Genomic DNA, 13,854 nt, shown 5'->3' with positions numbered 1-13,854 from the left:
TCTGAACATGTCTTGGTACCTAGGGGTCAGGAAGCACTGTACGAGTAATTTCTTTACAGCTGTCAGCCATGCAGGCATTATTTAGACAGTAAAGGACAATAAGTTTTCAAGCACAACTACCTTATAAATCATGGAGTAATAAAAGTACTTCTGCAAATTTACCATTGGATAAAATAGCAAATAACTTGCACTAAATCTACTACACTAACACTAATGCAGCCTTCAGGTGTGAGGATACAGCTAGCATATTGAGGTGAGCATACACTCTATGTACAGCAAAATACGATTGGCTACACTCCAGCAAAAAGAATATAACATTTTCTTAAAGAGGGTGATATCAATAACATGTAGCCATCAACAAAAATTAGTTGTGTAAAGGTGCTTTACAATACACACACTGGTGCTATTGTAATATACACCTAAATGCAAAACTTCAATCATGTCTTTTGTTGTTGCTGTTACCCTTGAATGCTCACAGTCAAATTGTTCATCATTAAACATAGATCAGTCATCTCACAAGATCACCATAGTACGGACTCATTGTTCCACACCTCATTTAGACGAGAAGTAAATCATTCACAATAACAATGTGAATCCACCTACAAATTAAGAACATTACACTCAATCATAGATCAGCACACAAAATCATCACCACATAATAAAGTAGTGAATCATTACCTAATATAATATACCTATAATGTACATAAAAACAGCAACATTTCTGTGGTACAAGGAACATCTGAGTGGCAAATTAGGGAAAAATATTACTTTATATTGTGAATTGTGTGCTTAAACTTGTAGTCACTTGATATTACAACAATAAAATAACAAACACATAATTATCATGCTTTTGTATGTCTTCCTTTAATACTTAATAAGGTTAAGACAGATGGCTGATCAATTCAAATCACATTTTTTAATTTTTATAGTAATCTCACTTAAAATTGTTAACCATTACAACATGTTTCGGTAGTGCATTCCAATGTTCAATTATTATTCTTTAGAAAATAATTATTTCTTCACAAATTTTCATGCACTGCATGCTTGTACAATTGAATGTCAATGGGAAATGGTGGATCTGGTAAGCTGCAAGGATTGGTGCATGTTACCATTCAATTTTTGATATGTGGCTCTCTAAATTTTCTGTATACTAAGGTGGGTGGTTGTAATCTTTCATAACGATGAAAGTCACTAACTAGTTTTGAAGCTCTGTGTTTAAGTGATTCAACTCTGTTAATGTCACCCTAATAATGAGGCCCATAGATTACAGCAGCATAGTCGTAGAACTGGTTGAATCAAAGTTATCTCCAATACAACAAATATCATAGCGTCCAAGGACCAAAACATCTCTTTATTAAACCCATCAAAAGCACAACTGCTTGTTCACACATATATAATACTCCTGTAAAACTATCCACGACAGCGATCAACCAAGAGATCAACACTGTGATGTTAATTTCTACTGACTTAAAAGAGGCAATCAAGTGGCTTGTTTTAGCAAAACAGTAAATTAAGCTTTGTCCCCTTTTCCTGAGATGAAATCAAGGTTGATCAAATATCTTGATCACAGTCACAGATAGTTTTACAGGACCATACATAGGTAGTGACCATCCCTTGTTCAGTTATAACTGGTAAAGCAGATAAGTTAACAAATGTCAGAATTTTTTAAATTTAAACTCAACACATTCGGCAGAGCCGTTCTTCCATGAGAGAATTCGTAACACCTATAGTGACACACAAGCACATGCACGCACAGATTTGATTTATTGTTTAAACTCAATGCAATCGGCTTAAGCTGTTCTTCCTTGCAGGAGGTACAAACAGTTATGCACCTATCAATGTCAAGCCCCACCTACCCCAGGTCGGGCAGAGGTGGGGACTGTTGGGGATTTGCAAATGCGAGAATGCAAATTCCCCAACCCTGGGGACAACTTTGAGTTACGAATCCCCTACTAATTATCCCGGGAATCACAACAGTATGAAAAAGTACGGATATTCGTGTTGCAAATGCCCCTACCCTGGGGATGAGCTTGGGTGACAAATCCCCTACAAATCCCCACCTGCTGTCCGACCTGGGGTAGGTGGGGCGTGACATTGATAGGTACATTACATAGCACAAAAACGAGACACACACACACACATAGTGGTGTTACAAGAATCACATAGTGGTGTCACAAGAATAAAACACAAGCTGCTTCACACTCACATAATCAGTTTCACCAATACCTGTGAATAGCTCTGTGCTGCCAGATAATGCGAGACGCCACTGACAAATCAGTTCATAGTGATGAGGCAGCCAGCAAGGCAGCCAGTGAGAGAAACAAGGTAAGAACAGTCCTTCTGAAAAAACGGCAGGAGAAACTAAGAGTTCTTCTAAACTGGCTCAATTTTTTCGCCCTTCTTTTCTAGCGGCTGCCAGCCTGGCGGAGAGCACGACGTTGTTGGCACTGCTAACTAGTCTTGAACATGTCAGTATCCAGGATACGTACACAACATTATCCGGAAAAAAATATTTCGTGAAAATTTTCTAAGTCCAAAGTGTGCCCAAAAAAAAAATTCGCTCGCTCCGGCCATGTCAATAATTTACCCGTTGCCTGTGAAGAAAACGATGATGAAAGCAATGGAGACCTAGATGTTGCAAAGGATGGTTGCGTAATCGCTTAGGAGCATTGCACCTTCCTTTTCTTCGATATTGCACTGTCTTTTTTAGCGTAGCTCAGTGACACCATAATGAGCCAACTGAAATGACGTTTTGGCAATGGAGATAGATGTTGCAAAGGATTGTTGCTTAGGAGCATTGCACTTTCCTATTCTTCAATATTGCACTGTCTTTTTTAGTGTAGCTCAGTGGCAGCATGATGAGTCAACTGATACGAGGCTTTCTCCTAACTCTTCTCTCTTCTTGAAGGATATCCCTTCAGTGGTGAGTAGCAAGGACTGGCTACTCAGGCCATTCTAAACCCTTAACCCCTAAATTAGCATCTGTAAGGTCTGTACAACACATGGAACAGCAAATTCTCGCTCTTTTTATAAAGACGAAATCATACCACAAACTAAAAAAACAAACTTAATAGCCAAAAATGGGAAAACAGGATGTGCCATTCCTGATATGCCACAAGACCTGAGTTGGGGGTAACTAGTTACTTTTGTAACTAAGTTACATAACTGATTACTTTTAAAGTAACTAGTAATGTAACTAGATACCTTCTTTGTAACTAGTAACTTGTAACTAAGAGTAATTGTCTGGAAAGTAACTAAGTTACAATAGTAACTAGTTACAATAGTTACATTGTAACTATAATTATGCTTTAAAAGCAAGAGCACTAAAAGTAACTAAGTTACAATAGTTACAATGTAACTATAACTAATTATGCTTTTTAAAAAAGCAAGAGCACTTCAATTTTTGTGCCATATATGCTGTATAGCCACATTAAGTAGACAGATTCTGTGTACTGCTCTCTATGATTCAGCTTGAGTAACAGACATAGCAATAATTAAAACTTACCTGAAATAGCCACAGAATTATCATTTTAAGTGCACATATGTACTGCATCCCTTAATGATGCATATCTCAGCAAAATTCATGTTACAAAAGCTAATAACAAGTCATAATTTATACTACGAAAGTAACTAGTAACTAGAGTACTTATTACTTTTTCAAAAGTAACTGTAACTATAACTAAGTTAAATGGGATAAACAAAACGAGTAACTAGTAACTAGTTACTTTTATGAAGTAACTACCCCAGCTCTGCACAAGACATATGCAAGAGCGTAGGCAGGGGGGAATTTGGATGGTCTGGACTAACCCCATTTTCAGAGGCAGTATATTTTAAAATTAAAAATCACACCAAATCTTACTGCTCTGGAGCTCTCCAGTAGCTACTTGCCCACTGGCGCTCCTCTGTAGCTACTCTTGAAGGTCACATTACATTAATCTTGGACCATTACAAAATTTAATGATGATGATGTCATGAAAAGTATGACAACCTACAAGAGATAATGGGGACCCAGACTCAGGGGTACCAAGTTGAAATAACAATTGCCCTGGTAAAGCATAAATACAACATGTCATTGCATCACGTGATCAATTGCGCACATGATGCATGGTTGAAATGGTGCAAGTGAAATGGCGAAAGACTGCATCATCAGGCCCTGCATGTTCAATGGTTGGTCGAGACATAGTCTATTACAAGGCAGCAGTTGCTAAACTTGATCATGAGTGGTCGTGTTATACATGTGTCAGATTAGCACAAACTGTAAGTTGTTGACTCTGTATTACATGTTGTGGGCACGTGATGCCTTGAACATATTGTACAAGCCAAGTCTGAATTTATTTACCATAAACAGGTGGACCGGCCGAGAAGATCAAGACACACGGTAGTGTGTCGTGCGGCCCAAGAAGCCGGCGCGCCACACCGTGAGTATATTGACAGGAAGAACGAAAACGTCATTTTCACACTTTTGTATCTCGGTGATCACTTATCTGATTGGAACCAAATTTGCTACACAGTTGCCCGCCAGCCAAGGGAGTCTACATTCCAAATTTGAAGGAAATCGCTCCAGCCATTTCCGAGATACGAGCTGCCAAAGTTTCGTTTTTTTTTCTTCGTTTTTTTTTCTTCTTCTTCGTCTTTTCGCACACTTACAAAAAATTGCTATAACAAGCAAACGCGTACTCCGATCGCCTTGAAATTTGGCTCACAGAAAGGGAGTCCAAAGGCGAATCCTAGCATCAACTTTGGTACAAATCCGATGAATGGTTCAGGAGTTATGACCGATTATTCGCGTAAAACAAGATCGATTTGTTGTCACGCCTACAGGGTACACCGCTTCATGGAATGAGTTGAAAATTGCTATGTAGATGGAGTAACCATCGTAGGAGTGCCTTTTGGTGGTTTGAAAGGAATCGAGATAAAGACCACGGAGATATGACACAAAACCCAATCTGTGTCACAATTACGCGATCGATTTTTATGAATAAAAAAGTATTAGTTTTCAAGCCTACTAGGCAAACCGCTTAGAGCAATGAGCTGAAAATCGATGTATAGCTGGAATAATCTTCATAGAAAGTCCTTGCAGTAGTACAGAAGAATCGGATTACAAACCACTGAGTTATGATTCGAAAGCCAACTCCGTGTAGCAAATGCGAGATCGAGATACTCTAATAGAACAGTCACCCTAATAGAGCATTCGGCTAATTTATTTACTCCATTATAGAATTTTATTACATCACAAGTTATTCTGTAGGGAGTTCAGCTGCAAACAGTTAATCTTATAGACAGTTCAGCAAGAAGACAGTCACCATGTGGAGAGTTAAGCAAATATACCACTATAGAGATTCAGAACATTACAAGTCATACTGAAGAAAGTTCAGCTATAAACAAGTCATGCACTGTGTAGAGAATTCAGCTACAATTAAGTCACTCTCTAGAGAATTCAGTTACACAGAATTCTGCTACACACAAGTCACTGTGGAGAGAGTTCAGCTACAAACAAATTACCCTTTAGAGTGATCAGCTACAAACAAAACACTTTGCAGGGTGTTCAACTGCAACAAATCAATTACCTTTAGAGCGATCAGCAATGAACAAATCAACACAAATCTACCTGTAGAGAGATCAGCTAGAAACAAATCACCCTGAAGAGAGTTCAGCTACAAAAAAATCACCCTGTAGAGACATCAGCTAGAAACTAGACACAATGTAAGGAGTTCAGCTACAAGCAATCACCCTGTAGAGAGTTCAGCTAAAACAAATCAACCTGCAGAGAGATCAGCCACAAACAAATCACCTTATAGAGAGTTCAGCTACAAACAGATTACCTGTAGAGAGATCGGCTACAAACAAATCAACCTGCAGAGAGATCATCTATATACACACAAATCAACTTGTAGAGAGATCAGCTACAAACAAATCACTGTGTAGAGAGATCAGCTAGAAACTACACACAATGTAAGGAGTTCAGCTACAAACAAATCACCCTGTAGAGAGATCAGCTACAAACTAGACACAAAGTAAGGAGTTCAGCTACAAGCAAATTACCCTGTAGAGAGTTCATCTACAAACAAATCAACCTGTAGAGCAATCAGCTAGAAACAAATCACCCTGAAGAGAGGTCAGCTACAAAAAATCACCCTGTAGAGAGATCAGCTAGAAACAAATCACCCTGAAGAGAGGTCAGCTACACACAAATCAACTTTTAGAGAGTTCAGCTACAAACAAATTATCCTGTAGAGAGATCGGCTGCAAACAAATCAGCCTGTAGAGAGTTCAGCTAAAACAAATCAACCTGCAGAGAGATCAACTACAAACAAATCACCTTATAGAGAATTCAGCTACAAACAAATCTCCCTGTAGAGAGATCAGCTAGAAGAAGTTACCTTGTAGAGAGTTCAGCTTCAAACAAATCACCCTGTAGAAAGATCAGCTAGAAGAGGTCACCTTGTAGAGAGTTCAGTTACAAAAAAACCACCATGTAGAGAGCTCAGCTACAAACTAGTGACCTTGTAGAGACATCAGCTAGAAGAAGTTACCTTGTAGAGAGTTCAGCTACAAAGAAACCATTCTTTAAAGAGCTCAGCTGCAAACAAACCACCTGTACAGAATTCAGCTACAAATAAATCACCCTGTAGAAAGATGAGCTAGAAAAAGTTATCTTGTAGAGAGTTCAGTTACAAAGAAACCACCATGTAGAGAATTCAGCTACAAACTAGTGACCCTGTAAAGACATCAGCTAGAAGAAGTTACCTTGAGAGAGTTCAACTACGTACAAAGAAACCATCATGTAGAGAGTTCAGCTACAAACAAATCTACCTGTAGAGAGATCAGCTAGAAGAAGTTACCTTGTAGAGAGTTCAGCTTCAAACAAATCACCCTGTAGAAAGATCAGCTAGAAGAGGTCACCTTGTAGAGAGTTCAGTTGCAAAAAAACCACCATGTAGAGAGCTCAACTACAAACTAGTGACATTGTAGAGACATCAGCTAGAAGAAGTTACCTTGTAGAGAGTTCAGCTACAAAGAAACCATTCTTTAAAGAGCTCAGCTGCAAACAAACCACCTGTACAGAATTCAGCTACAAATAAATCACCATGTAGAAAGATGAGCTAGAAAAAGTTACCTTGTAGAGAGTTCAGTTACAAAGAAACCACCATGTAGAGAATTCAGCTACAAACTAGTGACCCTGTAAAGACATCAGCTAGAAGAAGTTACCTTGAGAGAGTTCAACTACAAAGAAACCATCATGTAGAGAGTTCAGCTACAAACAAATCTACCTGTAGAGAGATCAGCTAGAAGAAGTTACCTTGTAGAGAGTTCAGCTTCAAACAAATCACCCTGTAGAAAGATCAGCTAGAAGAGGTCACCTTGTAGAGAGTTCAGTTACAAAAAAAACACCATGTAGAGAGCTCAACTACAAACTAGTGACATTGTAGAGACATCAGCTAGAAGAAGTTACCTTGTAGAGAGTTCAGCTACAAAGAAACCATTCTTTAAAGAGCTCAGCTGCAAACAAACCACCTGTACAGAATTCAGCTACAAATAAATCACCATGTAGAAAGATGAGCTAGAAAAAGTTACCTTGTAGAGAGTTCAGTTACAAAGAAACCACCATGTAGAGAATTCAGCTACAAACTAGTGACCCTGTAAAGACATCAGCTAGAAGAAGTTACCTTGAGAGAGTTCAGCTACAAAGAAACCATTATTTAAAGAGCTCAGCTGCAAACAAATCACCTATACAGAATTCAGCTACAAACAAATCACCATGTAGAGAGATCAGCTAGAAGAAGTTAACTTGTAGAGAGTTCAGCTACAAAGAAACCATCATTTAGAGAGTTCAGCTTCAAACAAATCACCTGTAGAGAGTTCAGCTACAAAAAAATCTCCCTGTAGAGAGATCAGCTAGAAGAAGTTACCTTGTAGATCGTTCAGCTACAAACAAATCACCCTGTAGAGAGATCAGCTAGAAGAAGTTACCTTGTAGAGAGTTCAGCAACAAAGAAACCACCATGTAGAGAGTTCAGCTGCAAAGAAATCACCCTGTATAAAATTCTGCCACGAACAAATTGCCCTGTATAAAGATCAGTTAGAAGAAGTTACCTTGTAGATAGTTCAGCTACAAACAAATCACCATGTAGAGAGATCAGCTAGAAGAAGTTAACTTGTAGAGAGTTCAGCTACAAAGAAACCATCATTTAGAGAGTTCAGCTTCAAACAAATCACCTGTAGAGAGTTCAGCTACAAACAAATCTCCCTGTAGAGAGATCAGCTAGAAGAAGTTACCTTGTAGATCGTTCAGCTACGAACAAGTCACCCTGTAGAGAGATCAGCTAGAAGAAGTTACCTTGTAGAGAGTTCAGCTACAAAGAAAACACCATGTAGAGAGTTCAGCTGCAAAGAAATCACCCTGTAGAAAATTCTGCCAGAAACAAATTGCCCCGTAGAAAGATCAGTTAGAAGAAGTTACCTTGTAGAGAGTTCAGCTACAAAGAAACCATTCTGTAAAGAGCTCAGCTGCAAACAAATCACCTGTACAGAATTCAGCTACAAACACATCACCCTGCAGAGAGATCAGCTAGAAGAAGTTAACTTGTAGAGTGTTCAGCTACAAAGAAACCATCATTTAGAAAGTTAAGTTACAAACAAATCTCCCTGTAGAGAGATCAGCTAGAAGAAGTTACCTTGTAGAGAGTGAAGCTACAAACAAATCACCCTATTGAAAGATCAGCTAGAAGAAGTCACCTTGTAGAAAGTTCTGTTACAAAGAAACCACCATGTAGAGAGTTCAGCTACAAACTAGCTACCTTGTAGAGACATCAGCTAGAAAAGTTACCTTGTAGAGAGTTCAGCTACAAAGAAACCATTCTGTAAAGAGCTCAGCTGCAAACAAATCACCTGTACAGAATTCAGCTACGAACAAATCATCCTGTAGAGAGATCAGCTAGAAGAAGTTACCTGGTAGATAGTTCAGCTACAAACAAATCACCCTGTAGAGAGATCAGTTAGAAGAACTTACCTTGTAGAGTGTTCAGCTACAAAGAAACCATCATGTAGAGAGTTCAGCTGCAAAGAAATCACCCTGTAGAAAATTCTGCCAGAAACAAATTGCCCTGTAGAAAGATCAGTTAGAAGAAGTTACCTTTTAGAGAGTTCAGCTACAAAGAAACCACCTGTACAGAATTCAGCTACAAACAAATCACCTGTACAGAATTCAGCTACATACAAATCACCTGTAGAGAGTTCAGCTACAAACAAATCTCCCTGTAGAGAGATCAGCTAGAAGAAGTTACTTTGTAGATAGTTCAGCTACAAACAAATCACCCTGTAGAAAGATCAGTTAGAAGAAGTTACTTTGTAGAGAGTTCAGCTACAAAGAAACCATTCTGTAAAGAGCTCAGCTGCAAACAAATCACCTGTAAAGAATTCAGCTACAAACAAATCACCCTGTAGAGAGATCAGCTAGAAGAAGTTACCTTGTAGATAGTTCAGCTACAAAAAATCTCCCTGTAGAGAGATCAGCTAGAAGAAATTACCTTGTAGAGAGTTCAGCTACAAAGAAACTATCATGTAGAGAGTTCAGCTGCAAAGAAATCACCACTGTCCAAATTTCAAGGCAATAGCTCTTTCCAATCTGAAGTTATCAATTGTCAAAGTTGGCAAATTGGATGTGTGTGGAAGACCCCTTTTCGCAAATCCGATCACATATGTATTATATATATAATTTGTACATTTACTGATAAAATATTTAAAGTACATCTACTTCATGTTTTCGTCTTCCTGTAGTAAAGAAAAAAAACATAGGTTAAAAAAGTCCCAAAGCTGGCCATAGGCCGGCTTTGGGGTATACAAATACAAAAAGAAATGAAATCTAATCCAAAACAGCCAAGCTGTAAAAAAAGTGTGCGGCCCTCAGAAAGGCTATGGTGAAAAAAGATGTGAAATCCAAGGTGGCGGCCAAGAAATGGCTGTGATGGTAGGTTAATGGTAAAAATTTTAATAACGACAATTCAGGTGAATTTTTGTGCTGCTTCACAAAATTTACCTGAATTGTCATTATTAAAATTTTTACCATTAACCTACCATCACAGCCATTTCTTGGCCGCCACCTTGGATTTCACATCTTTTTTCACCATAGCCTTTCTGAGGGCCGCACACTTTTTTTACAGCTTGGCTGTTTTGGATTAGATAATGTATAGCTGGAAAGAAGTATTGCCAACTAAGGGACTTGACTGTAGAGGGCTTTCATGCACTAGGAAATTGAAGTTGGCTGTCAGTATGCTATCTGGAAGTGAAGATTAGTTTTTTACAATAGGTTTCAGTATAGTTTCTATAAGCTGCATAAACAGCAGTGTGTAGGTTTTAGCTAGTTAGATGCACAAGCAGCACCTTTTAATGTTCTAAGGGCACGTTTTGTGCATGCATCATTGTTCAAACATGGTCTAGGAGAAGCATCCAGGCCTTCCCATCATTTAAGACATTCCACTTTAAATCCTAATCCCGTTCAAAAAAATCCTGGCTACACCCCTGATACATGCCAATTTGAAAACAAAGTTTATGTCTTCAGGTAACAATCCCCTCAGTATACCATCTCTGGGCTGGATTGGAACCAGGACCATTTACATCAACAGGTGCATTCTCCCCAATTCTAGCCCTGGCAAGACAAAACCATAAATTACAGTATACACAATTGCAACATTTAAAAAAAAACACAGTTAAAAGTTCCGTATATAGATAGCAGCCTGATCATGTATCACAAGGGTAGCTTTAAGATTAATTAGCATCCATTGTTTTGGTCAGTGGTGAATGTTGAACAGGTAGTGAGTGCCCATATTGTTTATAGTAATTAGTCAATGCCAGTTATTCTGAAGTAGACAAGTAGGTTGTTACAGAGGTAGTGATGCTACATAAAGCTCTGCCGGTGTCATGCAGAAGAGTGAAAAAGAAGTCTGATACTGGGGTTGGAGGTTAAGTCAGTCCATCATTGTTTAGATTTAGCTTTTATATTTTTCATACAGTAGTATCTTAGTCTAATTAAGCTGTACAAACAGCAGTGTATCATAGTAACCAGCTAGATACATGTATGCACTTTTTCAAAAGCAAATGTGTAACAAATTAAATAGTCCACAGAGATGGGCTCGTGTTTCTTGCTAAATAGTTTGCATGGGGACTTGTGCCCGGGCAATCCAGAAAGCTAGCCACGCCCCTGGTAGAAATTTAAAAAAAAAATTCATTATCCATTCTTCTGTAAGGTTTTTGTCTACTATTTCTGCCATTTGTAGCACTAAGACTCTTACATAATAGTGCTTTTTATTGCATAAGATGTTTCTATGATGGTTTTATGGGTAGAATTTTAGTAGGGTGTACATCTTTGTTTTCTTTCTTTTGGTGGGGTCCCTACTATAATAGTATTATTGTATTGTATAATTACAAGTTGGATCTTTAAATTAAAGTGCTTAAACAAGGAGGATAAGTATGAATTCAATCCTTAGCTCCTTTAGTCAAGATGGTTTATTATAATAATGGGTAGTGGCAATGAAAACAATTAAATGTGTATGCAGGTGTGGGCTGACCATGATGTAATTTGGTATACTTAAAACAGATGTGTACCAATGGTAACATTTGGTCACAATGCTGGCAGTAATTTTAAAAACAAGTACAAGGAACTTAGAAATTATAGGTTCAACCACAATGTGAAGTTGGGATTAAATGTTCACTAGTCAGAGGCATATATTGCTACAATATTTATAGTGAGGGGGTTAAGCAGGTTGGTGACTGGTTTATACAATTTGCAGCACAATGTATAAGCTCACTTAGCATGCAGAACACGCACTTTCTAGGGTGGTCAGGGGGCATGCCTCCCCCCAACAAGAAATGTTTGAAAAAGTACAGTAGCCTTTGAGATTGAATTTCATAACAATTTCGGCTAAACTTTGCTTTATTTAGTACATGACTGCTCTATTAGAGTATATCAATCTTTAAAAGTGAAGGGGCTAAGCCCCCTGTAAAATAAGAGTGAGGGTTCTGTGCCACTAATACATATATATCTGCCGGTATACAATAGGTGACCACTCTGATTTCACTACTTGTTCCCTATAGTCAATTAAAAATTTCTAATTTGTATAGTAATAAGTAATTCCATGTAACCCTAGAGATAGTAACATGATGTGGTGATTAATTGCTATTCAAGGGTTTGTACATGATTTTGAAGTTGTTTGTACACTTTTGGGTGTTGTCCTCCAGTTCCTATTCTTCAGGGTAACACCAAGAGTTAATACATAGCTCTTTTGTATCAGAGATCATGAGCTCCCCCCTTAATAAAAGATGGATTGTAATCTGCCACCCTGGGGGAAAGTGACTGAAACTTTTTGCATTAATCACCAGCAATAGCTCACATATCATTTTCAAGCACAATCAAGTGTGTGATTTAAACCCAAGCACTGGACGACTTGACCTGGACTAACCAGCTGATATTATGTTTATATATCAGCTATTAAATAAGAACATGGGTATGATACAAATACTTCTAATAGTTACTGTTAACCACTCTAGCACTTAGTGTTGTTGTTGTTGTTTAATGTCATTGCAGAGGTGGTGTATGCAGATTACGACTAAAGACATAGTAAAAACAGCTGATCAGGCCAGTGTGGAGTTTGGTGTTCTTCTTAGAGAATTTTTAAAGGAGTTAAAGAAAAATGAAAGTGACAATCTAGAATTGCTTAAGATAATATCATCTGCTTTAAAATGTCAAGGACAAGTCTGGTGTAAGGATGTTTAATGATAGTGAACTTGAAGGCATAGATGCTTGCAAGGATGCTTGTGATAATACCAATACACTCTTAGTGGTTAGGTTACGTCACTGCTACAGATGGGATGACCACTCCATGTTAAAAGTACTTATGTCATTGTTAAAATTATGCAGAAAAGTGCTTAAAATTGCTAGAAAACTTTCAGACAAAAATAGATGTTAAAATAAAACTACTACGAGAGATATATGAACATTGCTTGAAAGATAGAAGTGAATTTCCAGAAGGTTACCACAAAATGTTTGCAATTGTTGACAAGAAAATATTCTCGTCCATCACAAAGGAGGAGTATGATGAGTTTAAACAATTCATAGCAGATCATTGTGGAGTGGAGCCTAAGTGATTTCTCCATTTTCTAAAGCCTGTCCATTTTTCTCTGTAGTGTTTGAAAGGTTTATTCCTGTCAGTGCTGCTACATGCATGATACGCAAAGCTGAAAAGAATGTTGGCAAGTTACTTGCTGAGTTTGTTGTATACTTAAAAATATCTTCAATAGTGGTATTTGACTACAGAAACAATGTGAGGCATGTATTATAAGTACTATGTACATGGATGTGCACTGTGCATTGTTATTTACAATACACATTTATTTGTTGAAATACGATACTATATAGTGGGTCATTTCCAATCAGTATTAATTTCAAAACTTCAAGGGGGAAATTTTGTTTCTTCAGAATCTTTATGCTTTACATACTGAACAATGCCATTTTGACTGAGTTTCACATTTCAAGGGGAAAGTTTTTCATGAATAACTTGCAATTTAAACAAAAAAATCCCCATCAACAAGTTATGCTATATGGTAATGCTACATATACAGTATGTATAATAATAAGCATTTGCTCTCCTGATTTTCTGTACACTGAAACCTTTCTAATCCAACACCTCTATAATCCAGAATACCTCTATAATCTGACATTATTTTGTATACCAAAGACCTTTTCTGTGTAATACTACCTCAATAATCTGACATCCTTGCTAATCCAGCACAATTTTCTTATCCTAATCAATGTCGGATTAGAGAGGTTTCAGTGTAATTGTTTTTGGCAGTAAACAGTGT

General features: G+C 37.7%; 1 long non-coding RNA gene across 2 annotated transcripts; it reads right to left on the bottom strand.

Annotated features, from left to right (window-relative positions):
• Positions 1 to 341: 341 nt before the first annotated feature.
• Positions 342 to 2,534, bottom strand: LOC136253241 (uncharacterized). 2 transcript variants are annotated; one of them, XR_010700026.1, is made up of 2 exons: positions 2,207 to 2,534; positions 342 to 599 (listed from the first exon to the last, which is right to left on the bottom strand). It is a non-coding gene; the product is annotated as an uncharacterized lncRNA (long non-coding RNA). The 2 variants fall into 2 exon arrangements; XR_010700027.1 differs by having other exon boundaries at positions 2,227 to 2,534.
• Between the last annotated feature and the right edge of the window lie 11,320 nt (positions 2,535 to 13,854).

The sequence above is a fragment of the Dysidea avara genome, chromosome 4, assembly GCF_963678975.1.
Source record: "Dysidea avara chromosome 4, odDysAvar1.4, whole genome shotgun sequence".
NCBI lineage: Eukaryota > Metazoa > Porifera > Demospongiae > Dictyoceratida > Dysideidae > Dysidea > Dysidea avara.
Note: the sequence above shows the minus strand (reverse complement) of the source record. Positions and strands in the feature narration are given on the sequence as shown.